The 20,602-nt window shown below is 54.4% G+C and overlaps 1 protein-coding gene across 1 annotated transcript in view; it reads right to left on the reverse strand.

Annotated features, from left to right (window-relative positions):
- The window catches only part of RPH3A (rabphilin 3A), a 62,344-nt gene extending 57,091 nt beyond the window's left edge, over window positions 1–5,253 (reverse strand). The window contains exon 1 of the mRNA XM_054712608.1: window positions 5,239–5,253. The gene's annotated coding sequence lies outside the window, so the exon portion shown is untranslated. The remainder of the gene's footprint in view (window positions 1–5,238) is intronic.
- Between the last annotated feature and the right edge of the window lie 15,349 nt (window positions 5,254–20,602).

Genomic DNA, 20,602 nt, shown 5'->3' on the forward strand with positions numbered 1-20,602 from the left:
GCTGCCTTGTCACTGAGCTGATAACCTGAGTCCCTGGGTCCAGTCTGAGAAGCAGCGCCCACGCCCCGCCAGACTTCGGTGAGGTTTGCAGGAGACGGGTCAGCCCTGCTAGGCCCAGCCTGTGCACACCTGAGGGATCCCGCTGCAGAGAGGCAATGGTGTCTGGGAGGCAACAGGCCTGACTCTTGTTCTGCCCCGCCCTTAGGGGATGCAGGGCCCGGGGAGAACCTTGGCAACAAGTCTGAGGCTCCCTAGCCTAGAACTGGTAGCGAACACCTGTAAAAGCGGTGTGCCTTTCACAAAACACTCCTGTATCTATGGCAGCGGAGGCTTGTGAGGGCACAGGTCCCGGGCCCTGCGCTCAGAGCGCCTGGTGGCACAGGTGCAACCCAGGAATTGGCCTTGGGTTCTCAGGCGCTTCTGGAGCTTTGCATCCCCGATAGAACGTATACCCAGCAGCGTTCGCCCCTCTCTGCCTTCTGCCCTCTCTTTTACCTGCAAGATTCGTGTGTGCGAACTCCGCTCCCCACTCCAAAAACCCTCTCCTGGCTTTGGGGAAAGTACTTTACAGCTCCCCTCGTTAGGGTCAATGACTAATAAGCACGGCTGGCTGTATCCCCCCACCTCAAAGCTCCTGCTCTTTATCCAAGAACAAGCCTGAAGACAAAGAATGAAACTTTAATGGTGGGATTTTGGACGTCAGTGAGCAGAGTGTTTTAGGGGGACTAAGTACCACCCCCCAAAAGATCACCTGTTAGGAGTAGCCACTTACTTTATCTAAGTCCCATTGCGTCTCTGTCACCATTTTATGCCCAGGGCCCACCATGGTGCCATGCACACGGTAAGTACTCAGTAAATGTGCGACGCGTGAGGAAGTGTTGACGAATGTCCGGGCAGGAAGAGAGAGAGGCGTGTGGGCTGCCTGTGGCAGATCGGAGGTGAAAGCCAAGTCCTCCCAAACTTCACCAAGGACTCACCATAATCAGCAAACACTAAGCGCCTGCTGCATGCATGTCTCTGGCTGGACCACAGGCCAAGGTACCTCCCCAAATTGGCCTGTCCACTAGTCAATTGATTGAGGTTTCTTTCATTCATTCATTCGTTTATGCATTCATTCATTCTTTCATGCATGCAAGTCACTGCCGAGCTCTGTGCTAACTCTGACACCAAAAATGGAGGCGGCACAGCTCTGGCCTTTAAGGATCCTCCATGCAGCACCCGCAGGGGCCTGTGCAGGAGCACCGTGGAGGGAGAGAGGGAAGGCTCGTGTCTCCTAGGAAAACTCAGGCTCAGAGCTGGTGATTTGGGATGACTCAGCAAAAGCCTCCAAGAACCAGAGACTCAGGAGCGTCCAAAGCATTTCTCCTCCTACCCTCTTCCTGCAGCACCTGCTCACCACAATCACAGCAGCCCAGATCCTCAGGGCCTCCCAAGCTTTAAGGAAAGGGGGTGGTTATGCCCATTTCATGGATGAAGAAACTGAGGACCTGGGACCTCCATCAGCTGCACGAAAAACACACAGGGAACAAGTGGGGTGGGACGTCTCCTGTCTCCCAGCCACGTCCTCTCTCTCGTGGGTCACAAAGCTGCATGTCTGGCGGGAAGGAGTCACCTTGCTCTCCCTCACCCTGATCCTGTTTGGGTCAGGGGTAATTTCACTGGTACTGTCACCAACACCGTCCCCATTATTAACATGCGTTGGACACTTATTCCTTGCCAGGTCCTTTGCAAGCATTAACTCTTAAAATTCTCATGATTCCTTTATTATTCCCACTTCACAGGTAGGAAAGTTGAGACCCAGAGAGGTGAATTGAGACAACTAGAAAGTGCCAGAACCAGGATCTACACCCAAGAGTTCCATTTCCAGAGCCCACGCTCTTAGCCACCACACCGGGCCACCTTAATATGCCTGAGGACCCTGAGGCTCAGAGAGGTTGAGGGTCGTGCCTGAAGTCCCACAGCCAGGAAGCACTGGAGTCAGGATTCAAACTCAGGGCTGGCTGCTCCCAGAGCCCCACGCTGCAGCCCTCGGAGGCTCAGGTGGCAGACGGGGACAGGAGCAAGAAGAAGAGGGGCCTGGGGTGCCGCCTTCACTCCCCAGCACGTGCAGGACCTCCATCCTGGGGCCGCTGAATAATTGAAGCTCATCGGCTCCAGCCCACGGCTGGGTCCCGGGGCTATTTTTATCCCAGGCTGCAGCCACAGTGCCTCACAGAAATAAACTGCCCCGCTGGCGTCTCGTCTTCGCTTCGGCTGCCGATTTGTCTGCATTTATGACCAGCTCCCCGCTCGAAGGGGATCGAGAGCAGAAGACAGGTCCATATGTCATGGTGGTTTTTATTAGAAAGTTACAAACTCTCTGTGACCCGTGTATAGAGAGAGAGATGGGGAGGGGGTGAATAAAGAGGAAATGCCACATGCTACAAAGAAACCGCCCCCCCCCCCCGCCCCCGAGCAGCCGCCCTGACCGGCCAGGATGTGTGGGAGCGGGAAGGAAGGGCAGCAGCAGAGCAGGCTGCGGAGGCTGACGCTCCAGGCCCCGCTGTGAAACGGCAGAAACCCCGGCCGCTGCCTCTCTCCTGCGAGTGAGAAAGGGGGTGCCCGCGTTTGTCTCCTGGCTCTGTTTCCCCGTGACCTGTGCGGGCTGGCCAGGTGCTCTGTCCTTCCCCCACATCCCAGGCTGGGCGGCAGAGAGGCGGCTGCGGAGCCGGCAGTGAGGGATGGTGCCTGCCTTCACGATGGCAGATTCGTATGCTGCTGTGCCGGGACTTACTGTGTGGTCTTAGGCAGGTTGCTTTCCCTCTCTGGGCACCCCCCAAAGGGGTTGGGCTAGACCAGAGGTTCTGAACTTGAGGTGCTCAGATGGACATTAGGGAGCACCCACAAGCCCCCTGCTGTTGTGCGTTTGAGTGAATATGCATCTGTTCAGCATGGGGAGGTCTCAATGGGGTCCTTGCTGTCGCCCCTGGGATTAGTCAATAGGGCCTTCGTGTGCTGCAGATCTGTGTGTCTCTGCATCTGCCTACGCCATACATACAGCAGGGCCCTCTCCACCTGAGCCCAGGACTCCAGGACCCTCCCAACGTGCTTGCAAGAGACCCCCATCCCACCCCAATTTACCCCAAACACGGACTCTTCAACAGACGTGATAAATTCCTAGAGACGGTGCCAACCCTTCCTAGAAGCACGTACACACACACACACACATACTTAGCACACAGCCACAAACCTCAGAGCTGGAGGGGCCTGGGGGTCACCAAGACCAGCTACCACATTGCACAGGTGGAGACACTGAGGCCCGGGAAGGGGCGGCAGAGCCAGGGCCAGGATCCAGGTCTCCCACTCCAGGTGCCAAGGCTCATTCCAGAACTCCTGTCTCTGTCTTCCTGGCGCACCACAATGCGCCATTTCCAATGTGAGGGGGGAGGAGGCAAGGCTGCCTCTTGGATCTTCGCCATCCCCAAGGAAGCGCAGCTGGGAGACAGCAAGGAGATGCTTCGAAAGCACCCACATGTGGACAACCCAGTGCTGGCCGCCTGAGCGGGGCTGGCATGTACCACAGGGCTGGCCCAGTCGTTAAGATAGTAACATACGCCCGTGCCAGGCGGTGATGTTACACTGAGGCCCCAGTGGCTCCCTTGTCCCTCCCCCAGGCCACTCTGAACCCTCAAAGGTTAACACTCGGCACTGCAGGGGACCCCTCAGATCCCCCCACTCCAGGGCCCAGTCATAGCCCACTCCGGCCGGTCAATGCCCAAGTTCAATATCACCCATGGCCAGATATGTGGCTCATAATTGGAGCCTCGCATTCCTCATTTATAGCTGAGGCTTCCCAGGGAGGAAACTAAGGCAACTTTGTCCTCAAGGTCATCCACCAAAGGAAGCCGAGGATTTGAGGACCAAATCTTGGGCACGAACCACTGAGAACCTGCCCCCTCTGCCCCACATGTCCTGCCTGAGCAGGCACATGCCCTGGCATTCGGCGTCCCCGCATGGCCCTGGGGCGGGAGAAAATGACTGAGTGGGCTCTGCTTGCATCCCAGGCTTGCCAGTCTCTGGGGGTGAGGCTGAATTCCTCCCACCTCCAAGAACTTAAGGAGGAAATCCTTGGGGATGCGGAGGACTGAAGCAACCCGTGAGAGAACAGCAGAGACGCTAAAAATAAGGGCATTCATTTCCAGAAAGGTAGACGTAATCAAAGCAGGAAGCAAAGAGAAATCCCCTTCTCATAAGTCACAGATTAGCGGCAAAGACGTTTTAAAATTAAATGTGAGTTTTTGGATTCGCTTGCAAAGGACCTCCACTTGCCACTCACTACAGGTTGGTGCAGACCTAGCCCATCAGGATCTCAGATCAAGCAATGACAGCAGGGTCGGCTCTGCCGTGGAACAGATCGGAAACTGGGGCTCGGAGCCCTTCCCCAGCGTCAGCACAAACCCCGTCCCCTGCTTCCCCTACTCTGAGACGGGCTCAAGGATGGAGTCTCACCAGGCTGGTGCCAGGACGCACCCCCCCCCCATACCCTCACTTACAGGTTACACCACCTGTGAAAAATAAAACACCGTCTGCTCAGCAGGCAGCTGGCCGCTCCGCTCTGGCCTGTCCGACCACTCATCCCAAGCAAAATGTGGTCCTTGCGTGGCTCCCACATCTCTCATCCCAGGAAGCGTAGGACAGCCAAGCTTACACAAACCACACCACTGAGTTACTCGGCTCCCCCTAGAAGCTGGCACAACCGGAGCCTGTCCTGCTCAAGCCGACCTGGTGTGCCGAGGCGACCCTAGGCAAGGGTTAACCTTCCAGCCTCAGGCGACCCTCTCCCATCCAGGGCCAAGATGCCCACCCACTAGGTCAGAACACGCAGAGACCCTCCATGCCAGGCTGGCCAGCCCCCCGAAGGGTTAATTCACTCAGAGAACTGCCGGCCACTTTCAACAGCCTCTGCTGCAAGGGAGAGGGCAAATTGGGCAGAAGCCACAGTTTTGATCGCAATGCCTAAAAAAGGAGCACATTTTGCCCCTCCCTGGGCACTGGGCCGAAATCCAATTTGGCTTCGGGGTGCCGCTTGGGCGATCAAACACTGCAGAATGTGGGCAAATAACCGTGGTCATTCCTCAACACCCCTCCCCTCCCACCTCCCCTCCAGCCCACCAGCTCATGCACACACCTCATCGCAGCTGGGATTCCAATCCCCCCCCCCCCCGGCCCCTTTGCACAACGGAGAAGAATGTCACTTACCACAACACCAGAGGATTGCAGAGGGGACGGGGGAGCCAAATTCTTGCCAACTCCTCCCTTCCCTGCCGGTGGGGAGATGTTAACTCCCGGTGACTTGGTTTGAAAGCTCAGCGGAGGTGCCTGGAAGAAAATTGTTCATTTGACTCTCTTACTCCTCCCAAAATAAAATCAAAGTGCCAACACACACACACACACACACACGCACACACACACGCACATGCACACACACATGCACACACACACACACACACATGCACCAACTATCCCTAAATCACGCAGGACCAAGATGAAAAGAAATACCACTGCCAGGCGAGGAGAAAAGTCAGCCAGTTGGTGGGCAAGGCAGGCTGTGGCTCCCTCAGACTGTCCTCCACATGGATGAAGGGTTTTGCTCTGTAAGTCTCTCTCTCTCTCTCTCTCTCTCTCTCTCTTCCTCTCTGTCCTCCGCGTAGGCAACTCGGGGCTGCTGGCAGCCGACGAATCGGTAGCTTCCCCGGTGCCCGAAATCAGCGGCGCTGCCTCCTCCACTGCTGCAAAGCCCTCTGTTGAGCAAGAGGGGGGGGGGCAGAAGCTTCCCGGCGCAGGGGAACCAAGCCTGCCTCCCACCCGTGATTTATGTGTGAGGTGCCTGGAGAAAGAGAGGTGGGAGGCGGGGAGGAGAGGTTGGGCGCATCAGAGATCCCAGCTGGCCGGAACGGCAGTCAGGAGATTGGCGATCAGCACCACGGACAGCGCTAAGACGTGGAGGAGGAGGAGGAGGGGATGGGCGGGAAGCGAGCCCTGAGGCGGCGAAGTTAAGTTATTGGATGGTTAGAGCAGAGAAGGGGGAGTCCAGGGGGAGGGGGGGAGACGGGACTTCTCGCCATCGCACAGTGAAGTCAGTGACAGCCTACCTACCGCACGCTCGTTCTAACAGTGTCACTCGCTCTCGGAGCCAAGGAGCTGTAACTCCGCAGACCCTCTCCCACACAGGCCCCCAGACCTTCCCTCACCGCTCGGCTCTGCTCAGAGTTTGACAACCCAGTGTGGGAGCCTTCACGTGGTTTTTCTCAAAAGAAACCAGCCCAGCTGACCTGTCCTCCCCTACATCGTTGCAGATTTCTGACCTGGACCTCGGGAGCCTCGGGAATTTGGAATAAGAAAGATAAACCTTAGGAAAGGGGGATGTTCAAGGGACAGGGTGGCTTAGTGGACTAAGCACTGGATCCAGCAGTTTCTGGGGCCCAGGTCTAGCCTCCATACAACCTTGTATAAGTCATTTAATGTCTCCAAGTCCCACCTATAAAATGAGATTACAACTACTCGATTTCCCCAAAAGCAAGAGGTTCAAAAGCAACAAGAAGAACCCACGAGATGTGAGCTGCTGTGATCCCACGATCCACAGCCTGTCCCACGACTCCGATGTTTGGACAGAGGAGAGAGGAACTGACAGCCAGGATGGTAGGCGCCGGTCCCTCCTTTCCCTGGACTCCCTGTGGTTTGAGGAGGACGATGATGGGAGACGACAGGGGGTCTAAATCGGACGACTGAGCCTGCGCCAAAGACCCAGCCCCGGAAGATGCAGACTGACCTTCTGAAGGGACACCACTAAATGGACAAGAAAACACAACCACTGAAAGGACAAATACACAAAGAGAAGTTGATTCCCGTGGATCCCGGCGTTGCAGAGCTCAAGGGTCCTGTTCCCGCTGGCTACGGACAAAGGACGGGAAATCTCAAACCGACCGAGGTCTGTGTAGACCTGCCCTGCAACGCGAAGGAGAAGCCTCTTCATTGGGGACCCTCCTCTAGCGTGTGCCACTCAGGTGCCCCAGGGCGCGCTGCCACATTTGCCACTTCGTTCTCCCCTTGTAAGGCGGAACTTACGATGTCAGAATCTCAGAGACAATTTAGAGCTACACTTTTCAGATGATCACGATCATGATGCTGGTGGTGGTGATGGTGGTGGTGGTCTTTATGGTGATGATGGTAGTGATTTTGGTGGTGGTGGTGGTGATGGTGGTGATGAAGGCAGCTGTCATTTATTGAGAACCAACTATGCACCAGCCATTCTGCTAGGATCTTCACCTGTATCATCACCTTGAGTCCTCACCATGACCCTGTGGGGGTACTATTCTTTTTGTTTGTTTAAATTTCTTTATTGATTAAGGTATCACATATTTGTCCTCACCCCCCCCCATTCCCATCCCACACCCCTCCCCACACATGCCCCCACACCCCTGTTGTCCTTGACCACTGGTTAGGCTCATATGTATGCACACAAGTCCTTTGGTTGATCTCTCCCCTTTATCCCTACCTTCCCCTACCCTCCCTCTGAGGTCTGGGGGTACTATTCTTATCCCCATTTTACAGATGAGGAAACTGAGACTCAAGGAGTTAAGTCTCTTGCATAAGGTTACATAATAAGTGGTAGGCACAGGGTTCAAACCCAAGGTTGTATGATTCCAAAGCCCATGTTTCAGAAGGTCAGAGTCAAGTTCAAGCGCATTCTATAATTTTTTGGCAGGATCTCACTGCATCTTTTCTGGGACCTATAACACAAGTTCCACCCCCTCACTTTACACATGGAGACACTGAGGGCCAGAGAGGGGCAGTGACTTACCACAGCCAAAGAGCTAGGAAGTAGTAGAGTTGAATCTGGAACCCAGCCTTTCTGAAGCCAGGACCTGTGTCTTAGTGCCAAGAACGGTGCCAGGTACATAGGAGGCCCCTCAACAAACACCTGAAAAGTGATTCAAGAAGCCCAGAGAGGGACTACAGTCACACAGGGTGCTGGTGGCGGATTCAGAACCCAAGCAGGTCCCAAGCCTTTTGGCTCCGGGTCCCACGGAATATCTACTCCATCTCACAGCTTCCCTGGACATGAGACACGTGTTCTCAGAGGGTCTGTCAATACAGCTACCACCTGCTCAACGCCAGGACGTCTGCCACGTACTGGGCACTGGCCTAAGCACGTTCGAGTTTCTGCCGCCGTCTTCACAACCTCACGAGGCAGGCGCGACTGAGGTCCCATTTTCATATGAGAAGACTGAGGCTCAGAGAGGTGACGTGAAGCCCACAGCTCACACCACCAGGCGGTGGCAGAGGCAGGGACGCGGGTCTCGGGTCTGACTCCAAAGCCTGTTGTTGTTGTTTTTGCCACCCTGCTAGTTTTTCTCAAACGGGGCCCCCTCGAGGTCCCCACGGGAGTGAAAAAGAGGCTCAAGTTGCTGCCCCCCCCCACACACCCACCCTGGTTTCCACTAGAGCAGGAGCGCTTTTAACCGTTTTGCATACTGGGCGTCTGCCCAAGTCGTCATTGAAACAGGGCTTTGCAGCAAAAATTTTAAAAGATAATATGGTTGAAACCAGAACCCTGCATCTTCCCTGGTATCGTGCCATCTAGGAACTAGCCCTGTCTTCTCGGGGAATTTTGCCCCCACCCTCCCCGGTCACCATCTCCAAACCCCTCTTCTGTCCCGGGAGCCCCTCGTCCGAAGAACCAGCTGCTGCTGTAACCTCTAACAGTGCTGCAGCAGGGAGCCGCCTCGACTCCAGACACCTCAAGACTGAGCGGGCGTGGCTCTGATCCTCCCGAAGCCGGAGCACGGCCAAGGGGCTCCTCGGGGCCCTGGATTCAGCAAGCTGCCCTGCCCTGCCCTGCCCTGCCCTGCTCTGCCCTGCCCTGCCCTGCCCTGCCCTGCTCTGGCCTGCCTTGCTCTGTCCTGCCCTGCCCTGCCCTGCCCTGCCCTGCCCTTCTGAGGCCGGAGGCAGCCCAGAAGGCTTCCATCACCCCCGGGAGGATGGGGAACATGGTGGTGGTGATAACTCTGCCCACCAAAGCTACCCACATGTCCCGGGTGGCTCGCGGGCACCGTGTTAGTATTATCCTCACAGCAATCCTATGTGTTAATATTATCATTGTTTTATTTTCTTCTTTCTTTAAAAAAACAAACATGTCTTTATTGATTTCAGAGAGAAAGGGAGAGAGATAGAGAAACATAAAGGATGAGAGAGAATCATCGACCGGCTGCCTCCTGCACGCCCCACACTGGGGACCGAGCCCACAACCCGGGCATGTGCCCCAACCAGGAATCAAACCATGACCTCCTGGTTCATAGGTCGAGGCTCAACCACTGAGCCGTGCTGGTCGGGCTCATTGTTTTCTTTTCATTTTAACAATTGAGAAAGCAGACTCAGACACCTACAGCAAATAGCCTGAGGCCGTTCTGTTCAGAAGTGGCGAGACTGGGATTTGAACCGAGGCCCTCTGGGTTTCTAACTATTATGCTATGTAGACCCCTAATTATACTGGTCTCTCCCATTTACTGTTGGTGCTTATTGTTCACCGCATGAACAATATGCTTTGTCACCCCAGTGCTTTCCGTGACATCACAGTGCAATTAAGTTGTGTTACATTATTCGCTCGTCTTATAGACGAGGAAATCCGACACAGAGCAGTTGGGTCACTTGCCCAAGGTAACACAGCTAGGAAGAGAGGGGACGGCAGGGTGTGAATCTAAGCAGTTTGCTTCAGGGCCCATTGTGCTGTACTGCCTCCCAGAGAGGTGGGTACTGAGATAGCCCCAAAAGAAAGAATGTTGCACACAAAAAAGTCCCCATTTCACTTGGCAAGAGGGACAGAAAAATGGCCTCAAAAGATGTCCATATTCTAATCGCAAGATATTGTGAATATATTACCTTACATGGCAAAGGATATGAATAAGTTAAGGATCTTGAGATGGAGAGATTACCCTGAGTTACCTGGAGGGGCCCAGTGTAATCACAAGAACCCTTATAAGGGAAAAACGGGGGCATCGAGGTCAGAGAGGAGAGGTGATGATGAAGTGTGTGGGGGGAGATGGAGGGAAAGAGGGGGAGAAGGAAGGAAGGAGAGGGAGAGGGAGAGGAGGAGGGAGAGAGAGAGGGGGGGAGTGAGAGAGAGAGAGAGAGAGAGAGAGAGAATATCATGTTGCTGGCCTTGAAGATGGAGGAAGTAGCCACAAGCCAAGGAATGCAGGCGGCCTCCAGAAGCTGACAAAGCAAAGGAAACAGATTTCCCCCTAGAGCCTCCCAAAGGAACGCAGCCCTGACAACACCTTGATTTTAGGACTTCTGACTCCAGAACTGCAGATAATAAAGCTGGGTTACTTTAAGCCACTAAACTTGTTATTTGTTACAGGGGCCGTGGGAAACTGATACAGCAACTCTGCAGAGGAGCCTATGATGAGAAGCCTTAGGGATCATCTCATAGCAACTCAGCCTTAGGGATCATGAGCTCCCTCTTGGCCAGAGGACCCAATGTTTCAATCATATCACAGCCTGTCCTACAATCATATCACAGCCTGTCCTACAATCATATCACAGCCTGTCCTACAATACAGTGTGCATGTGCATGTGTGTGTACGTGTGCACGTGCACCTGCACACGTGTCCACACAGAAGGGGGCCTGAAGAGAAAGGACGCACGCTCCAAGCCTTCGCCCGGCCACCAGGCTCTGTGGCTGGATGGCACTGCCAGGCAAGCTGCGCTTTATTCGCTCCAACCTTCTCTTTTAAGAGCCTCCAGGGAAATGCTATCATCAGGAACACAAAAGGGAAGAAATGTCACAGGAGCACAGCTCCTCCCAGGGGACCTGTCAAAGACAAAACAAATAAATGCAGCAGAGACGCGGGAGAGCAAGAAAAAGAGAGAAAGAGAAAGCAAAATAGAGAGAGAACGGCTGAGTCCCCAAGACTGGCCTGTGTCCTGGCAGACCCCTTCCCACTGGGAAAGGAACCAGGCTTAAGGAAGCTCATCAGCCCCCGAGGGAGAAAATGGGGTAATTACAGAGAAGATGCTACAGGACTTGGCAGGACACGCTTTTCAGACAAGTCAACCAGTATTATTTGTTAATCAGTCAATTCGGTGCTGGGACTTGCATTCTGGAGCGCTGAGCTCCACTCTTGGCTCCCCCATTCACCAGCTGTGTGACCTTGAATATGTCACTTGCATGCTCTGAGCCTCGGTTTCCTCATCTGTAAAATGGGACTGTAACACCTTCCCCCTCTACCAACCAGTGAGCCCAGGACGTTTCGTTGAGCTAATGGATGTGAACAAGAGTTGTATACTCTAAATAATGAAGAGCAACTACCATTTGTTAAGCACCTACTGTGTGCTGGGTACTTAACCGGTCTCCCTTCTTCCTCCGGGAGCCTAGATAAGCATCCAGCCTAAAATGTCCACCCTGGATGGTTTGGCTCAGTGGATAGAGCATCAGCCTGCAGACTGAAGGGTCCCAGGTTCGATTCCGGCCAAGGGCACATGCCCAAGTTGTGGGCTCTATTCCCAGTGGGGGGCGTGCAGGAGGCAGCCGATCATTGATTCTCTTCATTGATGTTTCTCTCTTTCTCTCTCTCCTTTCCTCTATGAAATAAAAATACATATGTTTTTAAAAAACGTCCATAGGTGCTGGAGGAAGGAGAGTCGGCAGACAGCGTGAGAAATGGTTAAAAGGCCAGGTTTAGGGCAAGGCTGCCGAGGTTCCAATCTGGCTCTTCCGCACACGAACTGTGTGGCCTGGAGGAAGTAACTAAACGTCTCTGTGCCTCAGTGTTGCCATCTGTGAAGTGGGGGACACAAACAATGCCTCCGCATATGGTTGTCAGTAGAATCACATTGGCTAACACATACAAAAGCACTTAGAACCGTGCCTGGCAAACAGGAAGTCCCATGTGTCTCATCCTTATTTTTTTATTGTTGCTATTGTATTATAATTATTATTAATAGTAGTAGTAGTAAAGAGAAGAGCTCCCCCAAGAATGGCACATTGTTCTGCCGGGATACAGAAAAGGATGTCAGGTGGCCTACGTGCAAGCATTGTTTTAAGGCTCAAATGTTACGTATGTATTTTCAAGTGCGTTCGAAAACCATGGCATTGCATTGCCAGTGGTGACATCGTGTTTTCTTCTCTGCAAACGCACTCCAGCTGATGTAAGGTGGGGCGAGGACGAGCCTGATGTTTCTCCTTCGGTGTCCAGGACCTCGGCCGCAGCATCTTCCCGGACCCCAGGCCTCCAGGTGCGCTGGCTTCACCTCAGCCCCCTCCCCTCAGCAACTGCGTCTCCCGGGGGCAGCTTCCCAGCTGCTTGGTACCAGACGCACAGTCTCGTGCCAAGAAAATAAGGGAAGCGAACGGGGTCTTCCCTCGCCCAGGGCCCCTCCACAAGCTGCTTCTGGTCCATGACAGATACATGGCAATGACTGAAGGCTGGCTGCATGCCTGTCCCTCATCTGAGCTCCTCCGACACAGCCTGACCCTCCGCTGGGCCCACCTGCCCGGTAACCGGTTCCCCCTTCGGCCCGGACAGTCCCAGAACACGGCTCCGTGTCGTGTATCTCCGAGTTCTCAGGGCCCAGGACAAAGGGGCTGTTCGGGCACTGCCGAATCAGTGGATTATTCCCGGGGCGTCGGATGCTTGTATCTTTATCTCACCGTGACCTCAGGAAGGGGCAGCTGGCCACCCGCGGCTGCATGTTTATCAGAAACGGGATATGCCGGTAGACGATGGGATTCCGCAAGGCGCCCCGTGTCTTCACGATGCTGCTCTCTCTAAACAATTCTAGGGGGACCTGGGCTAGACCGTCGTCGCAGGCCATCAGCGCCAGGCCTGCCGGCCACAGGGAGAGAGCCGAGGGAGCCGGCGAGGCCAGGAAGGCTGCCTGGACGGGGGGTCGGAGCTGGGCAGCGGAGAGAAGGAGTGGAAAGAGGAAGCAGCTTGAGCAAAAAGCTCAGATGTCCCAACACCCACCAAGGCGTTCAGGATGGAGGGGGCTGGCATTTGCTGGGAGAATCAACATTTTCAAGAGGAGCTTGAAGCTCTGATGGGAAAGAGATGATTCCCACTGAAACTGGAAGCGGGGGGGCTCGGGGTAAGGAGAAGTAGGTCCTGCAAAGCACTCCTCCAAGATGACCCTCTCAAACCCCGGGTCTGGCTTTTCCATGGAAATGAATAGACCAGATCCCTCAATTCTGTCGGGATGGATATGTGTCCATGTCTTCCGGCCGTTAGCTAGTGTTGGGGAGGGAGCAGAGGGAACTCTTGCTCCTCATTTTGGTGCCTTAAATGCTCACCAAGCACCCAGCAGAATGATTGGAAGAAACTGGCTTGAGTCCCACTCACAGGCTGTGTGACCTTGGGCAAGTCACTTCACCTCTCTGAGCCTCAGCATCCTCATCTGTGAAATGGGGGTAATAACAACACTTACCTCGTTCATTTATGGGGCTCCTTCGAGGAGATACAATACGAAAAGGGCTCGATACAGCCTGTGAAATGCTTGCCACAGAGTAAGTGCTCAACACATTAGCTGTTACTCTTACCATGACTGTGATCCTTATTCGCATTTTGTTCGTTTTCTATCACGAGGCAGAGGCTGGGGATACTGAGATGAGTAAGACCCCACCCCTCCAGGCTCCAGGCCGCTGGGAGAGAGAGAAAAAGGCCCCCAAATCACAAAAGAGGGACACGAGAGCTCTAAAACATCCTGTGGAGAGGAAGCTGATTTCTGTGACATGTGTGAGGTGGGGAGAGACGGAGCCAGGTTACCTCCACGGGAGACCCGGGAAGTGGGGGGCGGAGGGGTAGGGGCATGCCACGTGACCCACCTCTCAGCGCCCCGAGCGTTTCTCCCTCCCGCCTCCCACATCTGGGGAGCGCCGTTCCTCCTGGGAGATTTCTCGGCATCACACTTATGTAATCCTATCATGACACGACAGAGCTCCAGCAGGCTAGGCGAGGCGGAGGCTGGCTCTGCCTCGAAGCCCGTGTGGCTGGCGAGGCGGGGAAAGGGCTGCGGAAACGCGTCTTCCGGGCGGCAGCCCAGGCATCGGATCCGCCGATCCAGGCGGCAAGGTGAGCTGGCAGAGAACTCCCTGGAGGGCGATCGGGCACTGTGTGCCCAAAACCTTAGAAATGATACACACCCACTCACTACTCCACCCGTGGGGTCTCTCGGGGAACGTAACCTAAGGAAACAATTAGGCGTTCGTACAAAGATTATCGTCCCGGCCTTGCTTCTCATGACGACAAATGGGATACAACCTACACGTCCAACAATAGGAGGTTGTTTAAATGGACTGTGGTATATTCCACTCCAGGGGAGGGCCCCCCCCGCCCCAGGACAGTCTCAGTGTAAGCCTGAAACAGGGTTCTGCGTCGTCCGGATGCTGGTCTCTACACAGCAGGTTAGAAGGACCTGGGCTAGGTTTCCGTCCCAGGAGGTCCCTGCGAGAGGACCGGGGACCACATCTGTCTTCAGGTACCTGCCGCAGTGCCTGGCACAGAACTACGTCCAAACCAGCACCTGATAAATCAGCGGATGACTGCGTGAACGGGAAGGGGCACTGTTTTTTTGCCAGAGATCGTAGTTTCTTTCTCTGACGCGGATGCCTACGGCTCACGGGGCCTCCCACCGTCACCACCACAGCCAGAAGACGGCACAGAAACTGCGCTGGAAGAAATCAAGCGCCCCATTCGCCCAGGGCCCCGCTCATGGACCGGGACCACATGGAAGAGGAGACTTGGAGAAAAGACAGGAAGTGACACTTGTGGCGGGGAGATCAGCGGCCAATCTCCTGCCCCAGACCTGGTGGCCCGAAAGCTGCAGCCTCATGCAACAGCCCTGCTCACTCAGACGGCAAACCCGGGAACCTGGCGCTCGCCCTCTCTAGCACAGGAGACGGAGAGAGAGGAAGGCCCGGAGGACACAAGCCGGGCTGGGCCGCATTGAAAACGCCTGCTGGCTTTTCACAGGAACCAGGTAAGACCCACGGGTGCTTTTCGTAAGAGTTTACATGTCCTTCTCAGGTCAACCTTGAGGGGCATCAAAGCACGAAGCTGTTTCTCCTCGTTGGCCTATCCTGATACTCCCATAATTCCTTGCAGGGAAAGGGAAGAGAGGTGCTGAACCTCTCCGTCCCACCCCTGTAAAAAGATGCGAGAGGATCTACTTCCCTAGATGTTCCTAGGGACCAAAGGGGATGGAAACACAGGAAGGAGCCAAGTAGCTGATGTAGGCCCTACGTCCCCCCACCACTCCCAGCCCATGCCTCTTTGCCCTCATCTCCTCCCACCCTCGCCCCGCTCGCTATGCTCCAGCCTCGGGCCTTTCTAACACCCACGCTTGTTGCCACCCCAGGGCCTTTGCACCAGCTGCTCTGCCTGGACTGCATTCCTCCTGCTCTTTGCATGGCAGGCTTCCTCCCGGTCATGCGGCTCCCAGCTTAAGTCGCTTTCTCAGCGAGGCCTTCTCTGGCCAGTCCCCCCTCGTTGCCTATTTCAGTTTTCTGCACAGCACTTACCATCATCTGATAATTAGCATTCATTTAGATGGATCGATGATTGATTGATGGGTAGATAAGTCTGTTTCTCTTGCTACAATATAAATCCCATGAGATCAGACACCTGATTGTCTGTCACAGCTGTATCCCCAGAACCTAAGAGTATATAATATACAAGATGTGCTCAATAAAAATTGTTGAATGGATGGGCACATAAATGATGGATGGGGAGATGTAGCCAAGGACAGGCTATGAAATTTAGCCAGACGTGATATGATTTGGTCCATCATACATCAAGTTTCTCCCTGGCCCTAAGGTGTTTTCTTTGTTTTGCTTCTCTGTCTCTTCTCCTCTTCCTCTTCCTCTTCCTCTTCCTCTTCCCTTCCCTTCCCTTCCTTTCCCTTTCCTTCCCTTCCCTTCCCTTCCCCTTCTCTTCTCTTCTCTTCTCTTCTCTTCTCTTCTCTTCTCTTCTCTTCTCTTCTCTTCTCTTCTCTTCTCTTCTCTTCTCTCTCTCTCTCTCTCTCTCTCTCTCTCTCTCTCTCTCTCTCTCTCTCTCTCTCTGCCTTTTTATTCTGTAGTGACTTCAGATTTACAGAAAAGCTGTGAGTCCTCACATACCCTTCATTCATCTTCTCCTAATGTCAACATCTTACAATTCCACGGCACAGCCGTCAAAACTAAGAAGTTAACATGGGGACATGCTATTAACTGCTTCGTGTCATCATGCCTCCGTCTCCTCCAATCTGTGACAGTTTCTCAGTCTTTTCCTAGTTCATGACCTTGACACTTTGAAGAGTCCTTGTCAGGTCATTGGCAGAAGGTCCCCCCTCCACCCCGTTTGGGCTTGTCTGATGATTCTCATGATTAGGCTGGAGTCGTGTGTTTGGGGAGAGCATCCCATAGAGGTGAAACGCCCTTCTCATCACATCACGTCTGGGGGTACCTGCTATCAACGTGACAATGTCTCGGCCACTCTCCTTGGTTTGCATATGACCCGAGTCTCCTTGGCTCGGCATTTCTACGCCTCTGCTATCTGACCACAGGCTCCGTGGTTCTGGATTTATCCACTCAGCAGTGCCCATGGGGCTGGGTCCCGGGAAGGGTCAGGCAGCACAGACAGAGGGAAGAACCAGGGGGGTGGCAGGTGCTTTTAAGAGGCTGTATCAGTTTCCTGGAGCTGCTGTAACAAACTACCACCCAGTGGATGGCTAGAACAACAGAGTTATCCCCTCAGTTTTGGAGGCCAGAAGTCCAAAGTCAAGGTGTCAACAGGGCCATGCTCTCTCCTGAAGGCTCTGGGGAAGAGTCTGCTCCATGCCTCTCTCCATGCTGCTGGTGGTTGCCGACACTCCTTGGCTTGTGGCTGCATCACTCCAGTTTCTGCCTCCACCGTCGCATGGCACTCTTCCCTCTGCCGCATCTGTATCCGTGTCTTCCTCTCTTCTTATCAGGACACCGGTTCTACTGAATCTGGGGCCCACCCTAATCCAGTAGGACCTCGTCTTAACCTAACTAACTATAGCTACAGAGACCCTATTTCTAAATAAGGTTACATTCTGAGGTTCCAGGTGGTTATGAATTTGGGGGGGATGCTATTCCACCCAGTGCAGGGGGGTATGATAGGTAGGTAGGAGAAGGTCAGGTTCTGAGTCCCAGCTCTTCACTGCTAGTGGAGTGGCTTGGGACACACCATTCCCTCTCCTGCCTCACCTTCCCCATCTATAAAATGGGGGGAGGTGATGACACTGTTGTTTGTATTGAAAGGATCAACGTAGCTATGAGCTGTGGCGGCACCTTGGAATCGGCCAGATGCTTCAGAAAGATGAGCTATTCCCTGTGGCAGCCCTGAGAATGTGCCTCGCAGACTTCCAGCTACAGGAAGCTTCGTTGACGGAGGGCCCCAGCTGCTACGCTCGAAAACCCATCGGTGCGAACAAGGCCACGCTTCCCATGGGCGGCTCCCAGCCCATAACCCAGTGCAGCAGAGACATTCAAACAAGGCCGGCGATCTCGGGCGTCGCGGGAGACTCCTCTGGCAGACGCCGTGGCCGGAGGACTCCTGACAACTTCCTTAGACTGAACAGAAGCCGAGGATGCTCTCAGCCCAGCTCCTTCCCTCCCCCTTGGCTCGGGGTCCGGTGGCCCTCCGAGCCTCCCGGACTCTCTTCCTATTTTCTCCCACACGTGTTTCCCTAATCCAGTCTTCGCACATTTCGGCCCGTCTTGGCGTGTGCTTCCGGAGGACCCAGACTAGCGCATCATCGCCAAGGTCAGCGTCTGCCTTTGCCGGGGTCGGGACCTCCTTCCGTGCCCCTGGCTGCCCTTGGGGTCAGCCATCCTTCCCCCGTAGCTGGCCCGTGACGTCCGAGTGGAGTCGTTGCCTCCCTCGACTCCAGGAGCTGGCCCATGCCCACACCTGACCAACCCATCTATTGTGTGCCCTTGGCCACGCTGTTTGGTACCAGGCAAGGCAAGTGACCGATGCAAGCCCATGAGATCCCCATTGCTGGTGCTCTTAAGAAGGAGGCATGCCTTTCACACTGGGAGTGCTAAGCCTGGAGCATCGTTGCCCTCATCTAGCCCGAGACTGAAGTTTGTGCAAAAGAGAGAGCGTTGTAAGAAAATGATTTCTGCCCTTAGTTGAGCACCTGGATCCAGCCATGCCTGAAGCTCCTGCACTTTTGCATGTCAATCAATAAATGGGTGTGTTTGTTTGTTTGTTGTTTTGCTTTAGCTTATTGGAGTTGAGTGTCTCAACTACAAAACATTAAATTTAACATTTTCCTCTGACACCATTCTTCAAAGTGAGGGCCAGAGGACGAGGTAGGGGCTGCCGGAGAGGAACTACAAAGTCACGTAAACATCAAGGATGGGCAGAACAGATTCTTTTCATTCCGTGTGTGAACTACTTTCGGGGTGTCAGGAGGGTTAGAGAGAAAGAAAGAAAGAACCAAGGGAGCATCCGTGGGAGCCCGCGTGGCTTTGGGCTGCTTTTTAAAGAAAGCCTCTCCCAATTAGGATTTCCAAATATAATCCCTCTGCCATTCGCCAGAACCCAGTACCTAGACAGCCACCTTCCAAAAATAGGAGAAATAAAATCCATCCGCTTTCTGATGAATCACAAACACGTTTCGTCGCTGGCTCTGCTTCTGTGTGGAGACGGGATCAAAAGAAGGCGTCTCCCCTCTTTTCAAAAAATGAACGCCATGGCGATTTCTATCCATAAATTCATTCTGCTCTTCTCCCTACACACGGAGAGGCTTTTTGCAAATGCTGGTGCCTCCTACTTGGAGGAAGGACTGATGTCAGCGCCATAACAGCGACTGCGGCTGAGGTTTCTCCTGCGTGGCGAGAAGCATCCTGGCCACTCTTTGCTTGGCAATAAACAAGAACCCCAACAAAGCCAAGACCCCCTGACCCCTCTTCTCTAAGCTCGATGTCAGGGTCACGGGGCCAGTGGAGGCGCCACCGTCAGCAGGACTATGGCATCTAGCAGCGTGGCAGCCGGTGAGGCTCGTCCAACTGCAGGCGCCATCGCCCGCCTTTGGAAATAAACATAAGCAAGAAGCCCCTAACGTGCAGCTGGTGGCATCCTTAATGAACAGGAGGTGACCGAACTCCACTGGGCAGTTACCTCCCCGTTCCTGCGTCGAGGCCGGTGACAGGCGGAAGGTCTGTCTCCTGCCCGCACCCTCCCGCCCGGCTCAGATGTGTCTCCATCCCTGGCCCGGTGTTGATGGCAAACAGCAAAGGCACCTACGTGTTCTGTAAATAGAACTCTGCTCAGGCTGCCCTGACAGCGAGCGGTCAAAGGACACTAATGCGCTGTGGCATCTGCGGGAGAAATCACGGACGTTTTCCGCGAACTGGCTTGCTCCTCTGTGGAGAGGGAAGGCGATCGGGCGTGCCGGAGCCAGTGTGACCAGGGGATCTGAACCTAAGACCTGCACTGAGCAGATGCCCAGCGGTGAGGAGGACTCAAATCAATCACAATGATATGTTGATGATCAGCTTTGCTGAGCGCCTCCTGCAAGCCTGGCTCCACATCACTGCTGTATGTGCACCATCTCACTGAATCCTCACCAGAAGTCTAAGAAGTGAGGGCTAATGTGATCTCCGCATAGCGAGAGGAGTGTGGCTGGCTGCAAAAATGGCCCTAATTCTGCCTTCCCCAGGACCCACAGCCCTTGCCATGGGGCTCCACACTGCGACGTGCCTTTGCCGCTCTGTCCACCAAGAGGTGGTCAATTTCCCGCCACCCCCCCTCCGCCCCCCGCCGTGTGCTGGCCTGGGCTTGCTTCGAACAATAGAAGCCAGGAGCCTGGACTTCAAGGGGCCTGGCGACTTCCGCTTCCCCTCCTGGTAAGCAGCCCTTTGCTGCTGTGCAGGTTCCCTGGGTCGGCTGTGCGTCTGCGCCTGCCGGGCCCCTGGCTGATGGCCTGCCTAGGACAATTCATCAGATTTCCCCGTCGCTTCACAGATGGCACGGAGCTGCAGCAGCCGAAGGAAGACGGCTTGTGTAGTCCCCTTAGGAAACGGTCGCTGGCCCGTCAGTACCGCTCCTGATACTCAGTGAGAACACGGCAAATCACTCCTCCGAGAAATGTCGGTGGAGTGCCTCCTCGCTGGTAGACACCACACTCGGGATACACCTGTCGGGGTGGGGGGGTTGGCCACCAGGGGCCCTGTCCTCAGGGAGCTGCATAAACACTAGATGGAGGGTCAGGTCATTCACAAAATAAGGGGAAATAGAAAGGCATTGTGATTGTGGAGAGAGGAAGAGACAGTTTCTAACAGGGGGACCTCCCATATTGAGTGACACTTGGACCTGAGGGATGAGTAGGGGGAATGGCCAGGTTGTGCATGTGTGCGTGTGTGCATGTGTGTGAGACGGGGGCTTAGTGTTCCAAACAGAAGACATAGCGGACCCTGAGTGAGGCCGGAAGGACTTTTTAAAGCAAAGGTGACTGAGACAAAAAGTTGTTCACATCACAACACGTCCATGTACACAGGCGAACACAAATACGCGACTGAAGCCGGAGGGTCACAAGCAACACTTGCCTTTGT

The sequence above is a fragment of the Eptesicus fuscus genome, chromosome 23, assembly GCF_027574615.1.
Source record: "Eptesicus fuscus isolate TK198812 chromosome 23, DD_ASM_mEF_20220401, whole genome shotgun sequence".
In the NCBI taxonomy this organism is placed as follows: domain Eukaryota; kingdom Metazoa; phylum Chordata; class Mammalia; order Chiroptera; family Vespertilionidae; genus Eptesicus; species Eptesicus fuscus.